This window comes from Megalobrama amblycephala, linkage group LG21 (assembly GCF_018812025.1).
Source record: "Megalobrama amblycephala isolate DHTTF-2021 linkage group LG21, ASM1881202v1, whole genome shotgun sequence".
NCBI lineage: Eukaryota > Metazoa > Chordata > Actinopteri > Cypriniformes > Xenocyprididae > Megalobrama > Megalobrama amblycephala.
Genome location: NC_063064.1, coordinates 10681833 through 10701274, shown reverse-complemented (window position 1 = coordinate 10701274; position 19442 = coordinate 10681833). Strand labels below are relative to the sequence as shown.

Genomic DNA, 19442 nt, shown 5'->3' with positions numbered 1-19442 from the left:
TTTATTTATTCATAATTAGTCAATCTCACTTTGGCCCAGTTGACATTTCTACTCCCCTCACTTCATATTTCAATACAAATTGCTCCTATTGACAGTAGCCTATCAATGACAGGCTTCAAAAAGATGCAAAACAGTCTGCTCCATCGCATAATTAGATGAATAGATAAACACAGATGCAAGATGAGAAATCCACTGCATTGATTGTGTACTGTATTGTTAATGAGCCTATAAAATCACCTAGGAGATGTTTACAATATAGCACAGAGAGAGAGAAAAACAATCCTACACCACACTACAAGTTTCATTCCGTGTCAGGCAGTATATATAATTTAATATGCTGTTGGTCTTCCTCGTGCTGCCAAAACAGCGCCAACCCACCAGGGAATAAACTCTACAAGACCCCTGAAGGTGTCCTGTTGGATCTGGCACCAAGACATTAGCAGCAGATCCTTCAAGTCCTTCGCATCCCACAGAAGCCCACTGGATTGAGATCTGGGGAATATGGAGGCCAGGGCAACACCTTGAACTCCTCAATTGTTTCTCAAACCATTCCTGAACAATGTGTGCAGTGTGGCAGGGCACATTATCCTGCTGAAAGAGGCCACTTCCACCAAGAAACCACCATTGTCACGGAGGCGTGTACCTGGTCTGCAACAATGTTTAGGTAGGTGGCACGTGTCAAATGTACATCCACATGAATGGCCAGACCCAGTGTTTCCCAGCAGAACACTGACCAGAGCATCAGTCTCCCTCCACTGGCTTGTTGCCGTGCATTCTGGTGCCATCATTCCCTAAGTAAATGGCACACACGTAAACGGCTGCCACGTGATGTAAAAGAAAATGGGACTCATCGGACCAGGCAACCTTCTTCTAACGCTCACATGCTCATTGTAGGTGCTTTCAACGGTGGACAGGGGTCATCACAGGCACTTTTATTGACCTGCGGCTATGCAGCCTCATAGGCAGCAGAGACTGATGCACAGTATGCTGCAACATTAAAGTTTTATCATTATAATTTTGTGTGCCACAGTAGACCATCAGTTGGTTCAGAGCAGACACGATAGCCTTTGTTGCCCTCTTGAAATGATGAGCCTTGGGCACCCAAACGCCAGTTTGTGGTTTGTCCCTCCTTGGGCCATTGTTGGTAAATTCTCACCACTGCTGACCAGGAGCAACCCACAGGCCTTGCCAATCAGAGATACTCTGACCCAGTCGCCTTGCCATAATAATTTGATCCTTGTCAAAGTCACTCAGATCTTTATTCCTGCCCATTTCTCCTGCATCCAACACATTGATTATAAGAACTAATTGTTTGCTTATATATAGCAACTAATTGTTGCTATATATATATATATATATATATATATATATATATATATATATATATATATAGAGAGAGAGAGAGAGAGAGTGAGTGAGCGAGTGCAAGTGTTTGTAATGAGATGGAGTTCGCCTCAGAAAGAAAGAAGGCCTGGGGAACTGAACTAAGAGATAGACATATGCCTCCTCTGAGACATTATGAATCAATCTCTGTTGGGATCTTAATACAGTGTTCCTGTGCAGACAAATAAAGAATCTACAGCACAGACACTGTAAATCTCTGTAGAATTTCCTCTTCAAACTTTCTTATGGTGTGCCTTTGCTTGTTCTCTTATAGGTACATCTACTCATTCTGAAAGCAGTTTATAAGGCCTAGTATACTGGTGACATCATCCTCCATCCTTTTACACCAGTTTTGATAGATATGAACAGCTACATATGCAAATTCGTCTTACTGAATACCTCTTCTGAAGTATTGAGGACACATTTATTACATGGTCAATTATAAATACAATTTTGAAAAATGTCTAATTTTAAAATATATTAGTTTATATCTTCTTCTTTCATCACTTAAAACACCAAACCACAAATATCTTTTTGTGAAATATTTTGCTGTTTTTTTTGAATAAATGCCACTTTGTTTGATATTCTGTTATATAAAGCAAAACATTCTTACATTTTTTTTTTTTTCCCTGTGGATTTGATATCTTTGTCTCAATGCTTTGGTTGTGTATTCTCTTGAAGTTTTTTTTTTTCTTTTTTTTAAGTCTCTTTTGTCATTACTTTCTGCTTGAAGTGCTTATTGTGTAGCTCCTGCTGTGAGTTGTCCTGTTAAAGACATAGAGCTCTTAAACCCAGGGAATGTGAATCTCAGTTAAAGTTGGGGCCGGATCTAGGCTGGGCAAATGTCTGCCTTGCCCACCCAATCAAAATTTATGCACAGATCGTGTAAATCTGTCTTTTTTTTTTGGCCATTGTTTTAAGATAAGAGAATCTCATACTGTGTGTTAAGAAGTTTAATGAAGGGCTGTAGAATGCCCCAACCAATAAATAAAATAGCACCAGAAAATTGCAGTGTTGTCCTTTTATTAGCTGAAAGTAACGGCACAGCGCATTATACACTCACGAGGTGCTTCAATCAGTAGCGGAAAAGCAGAGGCTGAAAATCACATGAGGGAAAACAGGCAGAAATATTTGTATGCTATCAAAGTGTAAATTAAAGGATTAGTTCACTTTTAAAATGAAAATTACCCCAAGATTTACTCACCCTCAAGCCATGCTAGGTGTATATGACTTTCTTCTTTCTGATGAACATAATCAGAGTTATATTAATAAATATCCTGACTCATCCAGTCTTTATAATGACAGTGAACGGGACCAACGAGTATGAAGCTTAAGAAAGTGCATCCATCCATTATAAACGTACTCCACAAGGCTCCAGGGGGTTAATAAAGGCCTTCTGAAGCAAAGCGAAGCATTTGTGTGAGGAAAATATCCATATTTTATAACTTATAAAGTAAAATATCTAACTTCCCAAGACCACATTACCGTATTCATCTTACGAAGAAAGTGTATCACCTTCAAAAAGCTTTGTCCTATTATGTAACGTCAGTTACGCTTTTTTCATAAGTTAAATACAGAAGGCGGTCTGGCGGAAGCTAGATATTTTACTTTATAACTTGTTAAATATGGATATTTTTTAGGGGTTAGGATAGAGGTATTAAAACAAAGACGTTTTGTTTGTTATTTTGGCCCAGTCAGCTCCTGAATCACAAGTCCCAAATTTAAAGTCAATAAATTGATCATTGTTCAATTTCACTACACTTCAAAGAGTCTTTCATGTTGCACCCTTTCCCTTATTCGGGGCATAAGATGAAATTGGGGGCTCATCCGGGATTTGAACCCTGGACCTCTCGCATGAAGAACAGATGACAGAAATCCTACGTTCAGGGAACAATATTCTAAGCTTTCTTATTCTCGACTTCCAACATACTGGCATCTGAGAATAATGGAGCAAGGTTCTCGATTACAAAGGTGGTTTGAAGTGGAAAACAAATGGCTGATTATTTTAGCAAATGCCGTCAGAAGTTGGCCAGAACAGTGAGTTACTGCAGCAGTCGGTCAAATCTGCGGCCATTTCATCAGCGTTTGCTTAAGGCTTGCACAAGCTCACACTCACCTTAATGATCTCATCTCAAACGCAATAAGACTTTGGGAGAAATTTATAGGCCGAAGTTTATATGATTATGTGTGGATATGCTTAGCTTGCAGATCAGAATGGTGGCACTGGTGAGTTTGGGGAATCTAAGGTCTGATTGAAGAGACCCTGAGTTTATTAGAACTGCCATCAAAGACTCACTAAAAATTAACCATCATTTGCATGATGGAGTAATCCATCATATCATCAGTCCAGTCAGTAATGACACTCACACATCACTTAGGAGTGGTACAGCAAAGTGACAGTTGACATCAGGTCTTTTTTCAACACCCACACACTGAATATGGTGTGCAAAAAAAAAGGAATCTTACATAATTAATTCAAAATCTGCAAAGCTTAAAGGAATAATTCATCCAAAAATGAAAACTCCGTCATTATTTACTCACACTCATGTAACCCCAAACCCATATGCTGTTTGTTCTGTGAAAATTATGCCTTTAACCTACTTCAATGGTACTTTGATAAAACTGACCTTTAAAACAGTTAATCTCAAACACACATTTCATAAATTATCATTTTAAAATACTGCACAATCCTTCATTGTCTAAGTGCTATCTTGTGAGAGTCCCCATAGGTGCCCTTTGTAGATAGTAACACTATGAAGATTCTTAAAAACTACATACATTCTACATAAACAAAATACAGGTTTAGAAAGACATGGGGTGAGTAAATAATGAATTTTCATTTTTGAGTGAACTACTGCTTTAAGATACTGATGAGACTGTACATAAAGAAATGCACATTAGAGTCGTGTGCAATGAGAACACGTCCATCTCCCGGGACTGCAGAGAGCTGCATGTGAAGATGCGATGACAGAAAGCAGATGCAGATGTGAAACGAGCAGAAATGAGAGTGGAAGTACTTCTTGTCCTCAAATGACAATGTGTAAGCAGATGTCAATCGAACTGAAATAAAAAAAGAAAGAGATGTAGACTGCTGCAGCAGAGCTGATCTTACTCACGTGGACCGCTTTTAATGATGACTTAGTCATGAGAATATTTTAATAGCTATTCTGTGAGACTCACACAAACGCACATATATGCAGACGCTTTCACAAAAACATACACAATTACGCATGACTCATTCCCAGCACCTGCAAGAGCGAATGCCGGCAGAAACGCTGAGGTGTATGACCACCACTGGGCCTTTGCATTATTCATAACAAAGATACAGCTAGAGGGTGACCGTGATTTCACCAAGTACAACATGTTCCTGGATCAACATCTTTGTTGATCCTGGAACAACATTCCAATCAACCAACCAGATTTGAGGGACAAGTTTACATTTTATGTCAAGTTTAGGCTTAAAACCAGGGTTAGGTGCTTCTACATCAGTGGTATTCACCTACCTTTTCCCTCTGATTTTAAGGATAAGTTATGAGTTGGGTTAGGTTTATGGTAGGACTAAATTTTCAGACAGAACAAAAACAAAATACAAAATATGCTGATCTAGGAACATGTCTTACTGGGCAAAATCAGAGTGACCAGAACTACAAGGCCTATCTGCACGCCAAACACAAATATACTCACTCACTTCACTTACAAACATGCATACCCATCCCCTCTAAAGTCCATATATATAATTAAGAAGTAGACTTTGATGTTGTTCAGGCAGCTCTAAACAAGAGGTTTGTTCAAGATAAGGATGTTCTGGGTATATCTAGCACTGGTGATCACCACCAGGTAGGTAGAAATGCAGTTAAACTTGCTGTGATACCATGTGACCGTGAAGGGGTTCCAAAAACTGTGCAAACTAAAAACATAGTAGGAAATGGTTAGTTCACAGTATGGCTACATCTCATGATATTATTACAGTTTAAAATGAATTTCAAAATGGAATTTATTCATGAGACGGCAAAGCTGAATTTTCAGCAGCCGTTACTCCAGTCTTCAGCATCACATGATCCTTCAGAAATCACTCTAATATGCTGGTTTGGTGCTCAAGAAACATTTCTTATTATTATCAATGCTGAAAACAGTTGTGCTGCTTTTAATATTTTTGTGGAAACCGTTATTTTCAAGATACTTTGATGAATATAAAGTTCAAAAGAACAGCATCTATTTGAAAAAGATATATCTATATCTATTTGAAATATCTTATTGACCTCAAATGTTTAAACAGCAGTGTAATATATTTTATAAAACAGTTAGTTCCTGTCCTTGATTCTGATTGGTCAATAGCTGTGTTTTATTCACGCAATGGTTCTGTTACACCCTTAGCAACCACTCTTAGCAACATAAACTGTACGTTTTCAATTGATATTGTTCATTGAAGCTTACTGTATTATGTAGAAGAATTGTGAGAAACCGATCAAGTGAGCGAGTTTATTAACTACATTCAGATTTAGCATTTTCCTTCAGGTCATCATGTTCATAATAAAAAATCTGTTTAAATGTCCGATGTATTATCTTGTCCTTTTAACAGTTAAGGGGTTTTCCCGTGACTGACAACGCTAGTTATAGCATTTGTCAGTTGCGTCTTGTTCCGTGTTCACAACAATTCAGTCTTTTCGTTCGCTACTGACTGACACACTCATAAAGACAGTCTTTGCCGTGATCTAATGGCGTAATAATCTAACTTCTGTTGCTGTTCACGGTCAGGGACTATTTTTTCCGGCGGAAGGAAAGCTTTTATTGAAAGTTTACATCATAAATTTGCACTGATACATATTTTTGGCTTTAATATTTGTATTGTGTGGTAACCGTTTTTTACAAAAGCAATAAGGTACTCGAGGCTAGTGCTGTATCGTAAATAAATCATGGCTGAAGGGGTTGCACGCACTCCTCTTTGTGTTGTGCCTAACAACGCCTTTCAGCCGTGACTTATTCATGATACAGCACAGCCTCTCATACCTTATTGCTTACATAATTGTGTAGAAGTGTTGAATTAGCAATGGTGATATAAGCAATACATTTTTTTATATATTTACATATTTTTTTTTAAAAAAAGATAAAGATATTACAATGTACAAATTAATTTAAAAGTGACAAAAATATCTCCTTTTGAAGCAACAGATTACTATTACACACATACATATTTATATAAAATTTTCCACGCTTTAAAAAAGGTTTACGTTTGTAAAGTCATGTTTGCAGATATTAATAACATTCACCATACTGTTATAACTGCTGTGCAAGTTCTCCAGTTTTCCACTGTGATGTGTGAAAACCAAAAAAGCTCTTGCTGTCTCTGAGCAAACAGCTCCTCCCACATGCACTTTTGCACAGGCATCAAGATTGTGAATCTGAATGCTGCACGTGTGAGATTAACAGATGAAATATGCCGATTGCATAATGTTAATACAGAAGATGACCTGCTTTCTATGATGCTCTGTAAGATACATTAACAGGTCCTGGAAACCCTCCCTATACAGTATACAACCCTAAGCTGCGTGTAGAAGATTCAATTACGCTCGTTGTTATCAAAGTAATAATTGGAGATTTATTAGGAAGGTAGCGAAATTACAAAGCCTGTAAACATGCACATGGAAAACCAACTGTATATTTATCGTTCTTAATATGAGGAGTGTCAAATGCAGGCTTTGAAAAGCAATCTGCAAAACCCATAAAGTGCTTGACAGATTCAGCCTGATTATTGCGTGTGGGACATTTAGGTCTTCATCCCACAGAAATGTCACATTAGCCTCTGGTCAATGAGCATGTTGCAAAGATAAACATCAAGAAGCATCCTGCATTCAAGGCATGTGTGGGAAAAAAAAAAAAAAAAAAAAAAAAAACAGATCCAACCTTGACCTGACCTGAACCGAATTCTGGATTTTAACAAAGGCTACAATAAAACCAAGACAATTCATAGCAACACATACAGTATGTATGCAGTCTTCACAAAAGGTTTGTTCTTGGATTTGGCAAGCTTTTCACAGCCTACGTTGAAATTTTTGTCTGAAGCGAGTGTGAAGAGTAGACAGGTGTCCAAGTGTAAACACCGGCTTCAGCTGGCAGAGATGGAGGGAAGGCTGGAGGGGAGGGACAGGACACACGGCTGCCTACCTATCACACCTTTAGAACGACAAGGCGCCCATCGATCCAAACCGTCCTCACACTCCACTGCCGATGGAGAGGTGGGAAGTGGAATTTTGACTGCTATAACGACAGGGGGTGGGAGCCAATTGCTTTCCAGAACTGTGTTCTTCGCTGGAACAAACGCACCAGTCCATTTAGACAGTTTAACTTTGTCTGGCACTTTCTGCACTCAGAACACTCTGCTTGACTTCCACTGCCTTCAAGAGAATGTCTTTCTCACAGGAAAAAAAAAAAAAAAGTCGTAATCCTAAGGGACCATAAAAATGGCGGCCAGTTTGCGCACAAACAGACGGAGAAAGGTCAAGGCTCTTGGACAACGCAGAACTAACCACAGGAGAACAGAAGAACACTTCAGCAATGATGAAAGCTGCATTTCCAATGGATCAAACCAAGTGCGTTCAGAAAAGGGGATCAGAGGGAGACATGGCAACCCATTGTGCCTCATAATAACTGCCATAAGCCCATAAGTGGAACAACGTCATGAACAGAACACTGCTAATGGATCTTCTCAGGATCGAGGTTTTTCGGAGTCTGTTACATGTAGTGCACTTTCAACAGTCTTAAAACAAAAAGTACATTTTGTTTCTTGACAAACATCATAATGTGGCCATTAGGGCTGCACAATTAATCGAATTTCTAATTGCGATCATGATTACGGATGCCACGATTCAAATGCAATTACAAAAAAAAAAAAAAAAACATTATTCTTACATTATTCTGCATGCTTAAGAGGTATTTTTAGAGCATGTTATGTTGTGAGAGGCAAATCAGGACTACTTCAGAGTGTAAAAGGTCTAAGAAGACAATCCAGCGCGACTCTGAGTGGACCAAGCAAAACAGGATTATGTATTTTTGCTCAGCTAGCGACATTGAGCATCAAACACACTGCAAACACTAATACTTTTTCATATACTGTCTACTTTCTTTGTACAAAAGTTCTATCTAATAGCGTATTAGACTGTTAAACAGATCATAAACTAATGAAGACGGAGAATGCAAGCACTGTGCGCTCAGGCTCTGGCTAAGCTGTTCTCAGCGCAGTCAAAATTAAAGTCACAACAACAAGCGCAGTTTACGTCACTTCAGAGTTCCTACTGGCGGTGCGAATGCAACCAGGAAAATGGCCCATTTTTTTTTTTTAGTTAAAGAAACCAAACCAATGTACAGTTGACATCTGAGGCTTAATGCTATAGAAAATCAATTTAAAACATTTCAGGAGGAATGTTTTTAGCTTGTTTTTTTTTTAATATATAAAAATGACATACAGTTGCTTCAAACAATGGTATAAAGCTATTCAAAACATCATTCAATGTAAATTGTGGTAATCGGAATTAATAATCGCAATTAAAATTTCAAGGGAATAATCGACAATTATGATTTTTGTCATTATCGTGCCCTAGTGTCTATTAATGGGTTAGTTCACCCCAAAATTTCATGTCATCAATTACTCGTCTCATGTTGTTCCAAACCCATAAGACTTTGTTCATCTTCAAAACACAAATTAAATATATTTTTTAATAAAATAAGAGATTCTTTGAGAACAAACCTCATTGGTTCTTACATGTCAAACAAGAACCAATGAGGTTCATCAAGGTTCATTTTCATGCGTCACACGTGTCGGAGTCTGTTACATGTAGTGCACTTTCAACAGTCTTAAAACAAAAAGTACATTTTGTTTCTTGACAAACATCATAATGAGGCCATTAGGGCTGCACAAAATTTAATCAAATTTCTAATCGCGATCACGATTACGGATGCCACGATTCAAATGCACAATTACAAAAAAAAAAAAAAAACATTATTCTTACATTATTCTGCGTGCTTAAGTTTTATTTTTAGAGCATGTTATGTTGTGAGAGGCAAATCAGGACTACTTCAGAGTGTAAAAGGTCTAACCCAGCACAAAAGGAACTAGATGTACACAGCCTATATATTTACTCCATGAACTAACTCTACAAACATGGAAAACAGTGATAGATGGACCTCTCAACCTTACGCTAAGAAGACAATCCAGCGCGACTTTGAGCGGACCAAGCAAAACAGGATTATGTATTTTTGCTCAGCTAGTGACATTGAGCATCAAACACATGGCAAACACTAATACTTTTTCATATACTGTCTACTTTCTTTGTACAAAAGTTCTATCTAATAGCGTATTAGACAGGAGTCAGGACTGTTAAACAGATCGTAAACTAATGAAGGCAGAGAATGCAAGCACTGTGCGTTCAGGCTCTGGCTAAGCTGTTCTCAGCGCTGTCAAAATAAAAGTCTGCAGCGCCATCAAAATTGAAGTCACAACAACAAGCACAGATTATGTCACTTCAGAGTTCCTACTGGTGGTGCGAATGCAAGCAGGAAAATGGCCCTATTTTATTTTTTTTTTTTGTATTTAAAGAAACCAAACCAATGTACAGTTGACATCTGAGGCTTAATGCTGAAGAAAATCAATTTGAAACATTTCAGGAAGAATGTTTTCAGCTTGTTTTTTTATTATTTTTATAAAAAATGGCATACAGTTGCTTCAAACAATGGTATAAAGCAATTCAAAACATCATTCAATGTAAATTGTAGTAGTAATCGGAATTAATAATCGCAATTAAAATTTCAAGGGAATAATCGACAATTATGATTTTTGTCATTATTGTGCCCTAGTGGCTATTAATGGGTTAGTTCACCCCAAACTTTCATGTCATCAATTACTCGTCTCTTGTTAAATATAAGACTTTGTTCATCTTCAAAACACAAATTAAACATATTTTTTAATAAAATAAGAGATTCTTTGAGAACAAACCTCATTGGTTCTTACATGTCAAACAAGAACCAATGAGGTTCATCAAGGTTCATTTTCACGTGTCTGAGCTTCCATTTAGCATGTAAATAAAAGCCTAATTTAAATGTGTTCACCATATAACCAAACGCAATCATGTCTCTTCAGTTGACTTGGATTAAACCTCTCAATTCATATGGATTACTTTCACGATGTCCTAATAAACTTTTTGAAGTGTCAAAGCTTTGGTGAAATTGACTTTCAATGGAGACAAATATCTTCTAAAAATATCTTCATTTGTGTTTCCGAGATGAACAAAAGTCTTATGGGTTTGGATCGACATGAGAATCAATCTTTTTTATCACTCTTTGACTTTAATGTGTCAACCGTCTGATAGAAGATATGTCAATCTGAAACAAGCGTACAGCCATTTTTGACTAAATATTTGAGCGCACACACATCAAATTATCAGATTGGTGGCGCTATGCAAGTTTACATCAATATAACACTGGAAAGATGAACGGTATTGTGCCGAAGGATCAAGGCACGAGGGAATAATGAAAGGTGAGCAGGCTGTAGCAGGCCTAATGCCTTCCTCATCAAATGCACGGCAAATCCCGAACCTGACAGCACAGATATGTGAAACACACAGCACTGCGTATTCTTCAAAGGGCAACCATTGTCGTTTCCCTCCAGCTTGCTGCGAACAGCGATGTCAGCTATGTCTAAATGATTACAGCAAAATAATCGTTTTCTTGCAGTAGAAAAAACAAAACAAGCATGAAGACATTCAAACAAAGGCATTCGTCTACACAATAAAGCAGAGTAAAGAGACAGCGGGTGCCATGCTCTACTCAGGATGTATGCAGGGAGACAAATCACATCGCCTTAATCACATTTAATGGCCCACGATTTGTGAATTAATATTCTATGCGCGCCAATGTGGTTGAGAGTTCAGCAGGATTTGGAACACATCATTGTTGAATAAGATGGTCTGAAGAGTCGAATATTGACTCCAGACTTTTTAACTACCAAATTAAAGGTGCATTAAGTATGGTTTTAAAAAATTATATTCACACAGACGTAATTGATATAGTAGAAAAATGATTTTTACAGGCATCTTGGTCTCCTATTGTGTCCTACCAATAGTGTCCAATAATAAGGAAGTTACAGAGATAAAGTTAGAAATATTCAACTGGTCATGTGATCTTACCATGAAAAATAGACTGGAAATTGGTTTAAAACAAATATTTATCAATATTTACATAATTGTTATTGGTTTATTGATATTGGGTCGACACATTAAAGGTGCCCAAGAACGTTCTTTCACAAGATGTAATATAAGTCTAAGGTGTCTCCTGAATGTGTCTGTGAAGTTTCAGCTCAAAATACCCCATAGATGTTTTTAAATTAATTTTTTTAACTGCCTATTTTGGGGCATCATTAACAATGCACTGATTTACACTCGGCGCCGCCCCCTTAAATTGCGTGCTCCCTGCCACACCAGCTGTCGACTATATTACAGCGCATTTACAAAGTTCACACAGCTAATATAACCCTCAAATGGATCTTTACAAGATGTTCGCCATGCATGCTGCATGCATGCTTCGAATTATGTGAGTAAAGTATTTATTTGGATGTTAAAGTTTTATTCTGAGTGAATTTGAGGCTGTCCTCCGTGGCTAACGGCTATTGCTACACTGTTGGAGAGATTTATAAAGAATGAAGTTGTGTTTATGCATTATACAGACTGCAAGTGTTTAAAAAATGAAAATAGCGACGGCTCTCTTGTCTCCGTGAATACAGTAAGAAACGATGGTAACTTTAACCACATTTAACAGTACATTAGCAACATGCTAACGAAACTTTTAGAAAGACAATTTACAAATATCACTAAAAATATCATGATATCATGGATTATGTCAGTTATTATTGCTCCATCTGCCATTTTTCGCTGTTGTTCTTGCTTACCTAGTCTGATGATTCGGCTACATGTGTGCAGCTCCAGACGTTACTGGCTGCCCTTGTCTAATGCCTTTTATAATGTTGGGAACATCATGGGCTGGCATTATGCAAATATTGGGGCGTACACCCCGACTGTTACGTAACAGTCTGTGTTATGTTGAGATTCGCCTGTTCTTCGGAGGTCGTTTAAACAAATGAGATTTATATAAGAAGGAGGAAACAATGGGGTTTGAGACTCACTGTATGTCTTTTCCATGTACTGAACTCTTGTTATTTAACTATGCCAAGGTAAATTCAATTTTTGAATCAAGGGCACCTTTAATGCTATATGTTGAGTATTTAAGAATGCTACTAATACAGTTGCAAGAAAAGGTATGTGAACCACTTGCAGAATCTGTGAAAATTGTTAATAATTTTAACAAAATAAGGGAGATCATACAAAATGCATGTTATTTTGTTTAGTACTGTCCTGAGTAAGATATTTTACATAAAAGATGTTTACATATAATCCACAAGACAAAAAAAATAGCTGAATTTATTAAAATAACCCCATTCATAAGTATGTATGAACCATTGATTCTTAATACTGTGTGTGGTTACCTGGATGATCTACAACTGTTTTTTAGTTTTGTGATGGTTGTTCATGAGTCCCTTGTTTGTTCTGAGCAGTTAAACTGAGCTCTGTTCTTCAGAAAAATCCTCCAGCTCCTGCAGATTCATCAGTTTTCCAGCATTTTTTGCATATTTGAACCCTTTACAGCAGTGACTGAATGATTTTGAGATCTGTCTTTTCACACTGAGGACAATTGAGGGACTCAAACACAACTATTAAAAAAGGTTCAAACATTCACTGATGCTCCAGAAAAAAAAAACATGATGCATTAATAGATGGGGGGTGAAAACATTTGGAATTTGAAGATAAAGGTAAATTGTATGGTCCCACTTTATATTAAGTGGCCTTAACTACTATGTACTTATTGGGTTTACAAAAAATTTGTACTTGTACAATGTACTTATTGGGTTCATATTGAATTGCAAAACACATTTGCTGCTATTGAGGTGGGGTACGGGTAAGGTTAGGGAAAGCTTTGGTGGTATGGGTAGGTTTAAGGGTAGGGGTAAGGGTTAAGGGATGGGTCAACAGTGTAATTATAAATGTAATTACAGAAATTAATTACAGATGTAATTACATGCAGGTGTTTTTAAAATATAAGTACAATGTAAAAACATGTATGTACACAATAAGTGTAAATTAATCAAATGATTAATTTAAATGTAAGTACATAGTAGTTAAGGCCACTTAATATAAAGTGGGTCCAATTGTGTTTAATTTGTCTTCCGGGAAACATGCAAGTATCTTCTGTTGCTTCCAAAGGGCAGTACTAAATGAAAAAAAAATGATATTCAAGTGAAATAAGAAAAATTTGGACCTCTTCATCCTGTTCAAAAGTTTTCACCCCCTGACTCTTAATGGATCGTGTTTCCTTATGGAGCATCAGTGAGTGTTTGAACCTTTTTTAATAGTTGTGTTTGAGTCCCTCAATTGTCCTCATTGTGAAAAGATGGATCTCAAAATCATTCAGTCACTGCTGTAAAGGGTTCAAATATGCAAAAGATGGTGGAAAACTGAAGAATTTTTGGGAGACTTTTGGAGATTTTTTCTGAAGAACAGAGCTCAGTTTAACTGTTCAGGACAAACAAGAGACTCATGAACAACCATCACACAACAAAAAAACAGTCAGATCATCCAGGTAACCACACACAGTATTAAGAATCAATGGTTCACAAACTTATGAACTGGGTCATTTTAATAAATTCAGCTATTTTTTTGTCTTATGGATTATATGTAAACATCTTTTATGTAAAATATCTTACTCAAGAGAGTACTAAATCAAAAATAACAGGCATTTTGTATGATCTCTCTTATTTTGTTAAAATTTTGCACATTTTAACAGATTCTGCAAGTGGTTCACATACTTTTTCTTGCAACTAAATATTTACTTCAGTGAATTTTAGTTATAAATTACGACTGATATACCTGTTGAAGACCCCCTTATTATACAATGTATTACATAATTTATGACTTAGAGATGTTACATAAATGCTGTGTAGATTACAGTAGGCCTACTATCATCATAAAAATGGACCACTCTTATGTGGAATATAACTGTTTTTTTCCCCCTAAAGACACTTATATAGTCTTAATCTCATAAGAGTATGCATACTTTAAACATCTGTCATACATACTGTTGTTTCCTTTAGGTTTAATTGATTTACTTATTGCACCTTTAAAAGTAAAGAACAAAAACTGACCAAAAACACAACAGTGTGACAATGTCGTCACTTTATGTGCCAAATACAATCTTGCTGCATCTCTCTTTAAAGATAGAGAGTTTTCACTGTGGCTTTTGTCCAAACAACTTGGCATACAACAGCAATTACGATATTCTCTGAAAAGATACTATTCAGTCTCAGATGATTATAATTAAACCTCGGTGGGAAATCACAGTGTTATAACAGCAGACCTTCAATATACATCTGTAGATACATTATGTATACTGCAAGAAATTCAATCTGACAGTTCACATCAAGATCACGACTCAATATTACTTTCAGAACATAAGCCAACACAACTCCCATTTGGCCATGGTAAAATGTAGGAATATTATGAAGACAACCACTCAGCATCCAAACACACACACACACACACACACACACTCTCATATCCCTTTCCCCTTTACGCTTTCAAACAGTGACGTATACGCTCTGTCTGCTGATTATGAAGCAATCCTCATATCACATAATGAAGAGAATCAATGAAGGCAGAACAAAGCCCTGGTAATTAATCAACATGTAACCGACAAAGGTTTAATGTCAACTCAGTAAATGGAAAGACTTTGCAACCAATCACAGAGTAAACTTTTGGGTGACACCATTAAGCATCCTGACAGCAACTAAGCATAAAGGACTTAAAGATATTTGCCATCGTTACGCTGCTATGGCAGCAAATCTGCATATTCATCACAAAAAAAAAATGCATTTACACACTATTTTAAGACAACATTATACAGAAAGCACATTTTCAGAAATGTGTAAAAAAAAATAATTATGCATATACAAACGTGACAAAATAAAAGCTTTCTTATGACAAAAGAAAAGTTTTAGGGTGCACTGATGCTGCATTTCATTTACACAATCAAAGCAGCATCAGGACCGCATATTTTACTTTTCCTTGTATGTGGCATTGCGACTTTACACAGAATTTGGAGCAAAGGGATAAGAAAAAAACTTTTTTGAGGATAGCGGAGTACATAAAACGTGTTCGTGTGAAGGCACAAATGGGCCTTGGGGGCGGTTGTCTTCATTTATCAGAAGCCACGAAGCAACATTAGCAGAGTCAAAGCCTCCATTATTTATGGACTGGCTCCCTCCCCTGTACACATTTGGTACCTGGTCTTCAGACAGGCAGGAGAAACACCAAAAAGCTTCCACAACACGGTTAGTTTTTTGACAAAATGACCATGTATGGCAATATGGATGGACTACCTTTATTATAAGAAATTTATTTCACTGAGGCGATATTTTAACATATTTGAATACGTAAACGACGTCGAAATATGTTTAGCTAAACCAAACTGACCAAAATGCCCCGACAACTGACAAGTTTTCCGTGAAGTATTCTACTGGTCGAAAAAAAAGGAGCTAAATTGTACGATTTTGACGCTCGGGTGTCAAGAAATCATTTCTAATGTTGAAGCAATATTTCACTTCGACGAAACGAAAATCATTTAAAGCATTTTATTCACCTTTGCGTTGTTCCAAACTCGTATGACTTTCTTTCGTAGAACAGAAAAGACGTTTATCTGAATGACAGATTCAGTCACCATTCACTTTCATTGCATGCAGAAAAGACGCAGTGAAAGTGAATGGCGACTCATTCTGACTGACATTTATTTCCCGTTTCACAGAAGAAAGTAAGTCATACGGATTTGGTACAACAGGATTGAGAGTAAATAATGACATTTTTAATTTTTGAGTGAACTATTCAAAATACAGAAAGGTTTCAAAAAGCGCTCTAACTTAAAACACATCTCGTCCAAAAAGCCTAACAGCAGCAAACATCTAAGCGTCGAATAAGGAGATTTTTCTGCCGTTTATACAAACGCAGTCGTGTCGACCATGAATGGCAAGTTTGCTTGATCATCACGCCGGCATTTCTATCATTACGCCATGAGATCTGCACAAGTTGCCCACTAAATCACCCCTCTACCCTCGACCGTACAGTATTAATTCACAATGATATCCAAAAAAGCCATTCCATCACTCACTAGCCTATGATATGCATCGAATTAAGAAATCCCAAAATAGGCGATGCACGCGCACACTTTCGTTTCCATACAAAATCGCGACGTCAAAGCTGTCTGAGTCAGAGGTTCCTTCAAGACCTCATTATCAGTCAATTAATATGAGCTCGACTAATTTGTCGGATTAATTATAATTAAGAGGGGTAAAATGAGAATCACCTTAATCAAAACAGAATAATTCCCATACAAGTTGACGGGCGAGCACTGCACTTTAAATACATCTGACTCTTGCCAATGGATCTTTAAGGGTTGCAGATTGTATTAAAATCCTTATTTAAGTTACAGCACGTCACAATCCCAGTTAATTTCTTTCTGATGATCACGGTTTATGGACACTATAAGTTAACTGGATGCTGAAAGCTCATTTTCTGTATAATTTCACATTTAGAGCAGTTTTATTTGAGTCCTAAAATCTTACAATCCAGCCAAATGCACAAGTTTCCCTTTCTCTTCCATGTTAGAATTTATATTTTCAATTATATAATGAACAAAACACGACAGTCTCGTTTACAAACAAACAACGCAAGAAGCTCGCGAGATAGATAAAATGATCCACATAATTACCATGTAGCTCTATTTCCAATACTCTTTGCCATTTCCTACATTTCCAGAGTGCGTCTCCCACTAATGAAGGCAGGAGGAGGGAAAAATACAATCCAAACGAAAGGAAAGCTCAAGCAAGAAACATTTGTGACAGCGACATGATTCGGTCCAACTATTTCGCAGAGTAAAACAGCATATGATTTCCCTAATGCAGTTTTAAGACTGATGTTAATCCACAATCCGTCGTCTCATCGGAAAAAAACACATCCCGGTGCAGTCTTTAGGTGTCGCAATGAAGGTAAAAGACTAGAGAGGGGTTTTTTACCCTCGTTCTTCACGATTGTGGGTTCGCGGGTTGATAAAATGCCGATATCTCCACTTGCCCTCAGTACGGGAGAGGAACTGAATGTGAGCGCCTCAAAAGTGGAGCAAAGACGCCCCTTGCGGCAGGTAAAGGAACTGCAACGCTCTTACTGGAGATATTTTTAAAGGGACATTAAAAATCTTTCCCAAGTGCATCTGTTTTAAAACACACAACGGCATTTCGGTCACATAGGTTGTGTTTTTCATCTAATCTGATAAAGAATGCTGACATTGAGATGCTCAGGAGGAATATCTATTTGGAGATGACACCGCCTGATAACTAGCAGAGACCAGGGAGTGTTGTAATATTTCTTTGAAATGTCTATACCAGATTTTTGCACCATGAGCCTCAAACTTTCATATAATATTTCCATATTCATCTGCTTCAGATTAAAGTGAATTAGAAATGTATTACTTATCCATAAACATGTTTAAATTAGTGTTGAGTTCACTGGTCAATCAAGAATTTTTTCATTTGTTGACATGGAATTATACTTCCTTATCAAATGTATTTTACACAACGGTCACATGACTGTGATTTCACCCCTGTAGCTCATTTCTAATTGATTAAACATCTTACTGTTACAACACTCTCCAGTCTCCCCTACTCACAGAAATGGGGTTTTACTAATAGGTCTCTTGGGAATATGTCAGTGTTTCAGCAAACAGGTCTATATCAATAGAGACAACTGACCCTCCCCTGCAGCGTAACGAAACCCTAAGCAAGCACTTACTTTAAAGTCCCCTTGAGAGCCTACTTTCATATACTCCATTTCATCTATACTCATATCTCATAAGGCACACAATCTGGTAAATAAGTAAAATATAACAATTTGAATAATTTTACAATAAAAAATGCATTACCTTATTATAATTTAATTTTCAGAATCCAGATTTCTTCTATTTGTTGGCCCTGCCTGATATAACTTTCAACATTATTGCTCATTTGTGGCTGCCTTATTGCCCAACAAATACTTTCCACACATATACAATGAAAAAAGAGTTGCACATTTAATATTCTCTTTCATAGCTTGTGCAGCAAAAGCAAAACTTTACAATCACTCACTCTAGACCTCGTTGAAAACACACTTTAAACATTTTGAAATGCAATCCAGCTACTAGATTATACAGTATAGCTGCTGTATTAAGACGTATTAGTGTCTGTGCATTTGGGCTGTGGCATCATTCGCCACTAGGAAGACCCCAAATCACGTGATTGCAGCGTCACAGCTGGGCGGGTTCCACACATGCCACAGCATGTTCTGAATCACTTGATGAGAGGCAATTTACTGTACTAATGTCCTCAATATCCCTTTGAGAGAGTTAAATATAAAACTAATGCCGCTGTCATGAACAAATTGGTCCATCAGTTGAATCAAGCTCCCTTGGACTCAAAAGCATTCCATTGGCTGTAAGCATTTAGTCTGTTTAGTGCTTGATTAGAAAACCTAGAAATTGTTAGTTCTTTTTTTTTTTAAAGAAATTAATACCTTTATTTAGCAATGATGCATTAAATTGATCAAAAGTGACAGACTTTTATATAGTTTGATTTCAATTTCAAATGAATGCTGTTGTTTTGAAATTTCAAAATGGTTTACACAAAAAATATTAAGCAGCACAACTGTTTTCAACATTGGTTGATAATAAGAAGCGATTCTTCAGCACCAAATCAGCATATTAGAATGATTTCTGAAGAATCACGTGACACTGAAGACTGGAGTCACGATGCTGTAAATAAATAAATAAACAGCCCAGGGCTGGATTTCCCGATAACGTCGTCTCTTAGCTCGCTACGAAGTCTCTAAAGGTATACCTTAACTGGAGATATACCTTTTCTATGCGTGTTCCTCGAACTACAGGAT

General features: G+C 37.1%; 1 protein-coding gene across 5 annotated transcripts in view; it reads right to left on the bottom strand.

Annotated features, from left to right (window-relative positions):
* Positions 1 to 19442, bottom strand: part of nlgn1 (neuroligin 1) — a 311795-nt gene that overhangs the window by 275613 nt on the left and 16740 nt on the right. For 2 of the 5 annotated variants that reach the window (XM_048172190.1, XM_048172192.1), the window contains exon 1: positions 17239 to 17951. The exons of 2 other annotated variants lie outside the window; for them this stretch is intronic. The gene's annotated coding sequence lies outside the window, so the exon portion shown is untranslated. Of the gene's footprint in view, positions 1 to 17238; positions 17952 to 19442 lie in introns of those variants that run through there. One more of the 5 variants, XM_048172194.1, reaches the window with a different exon arrangement.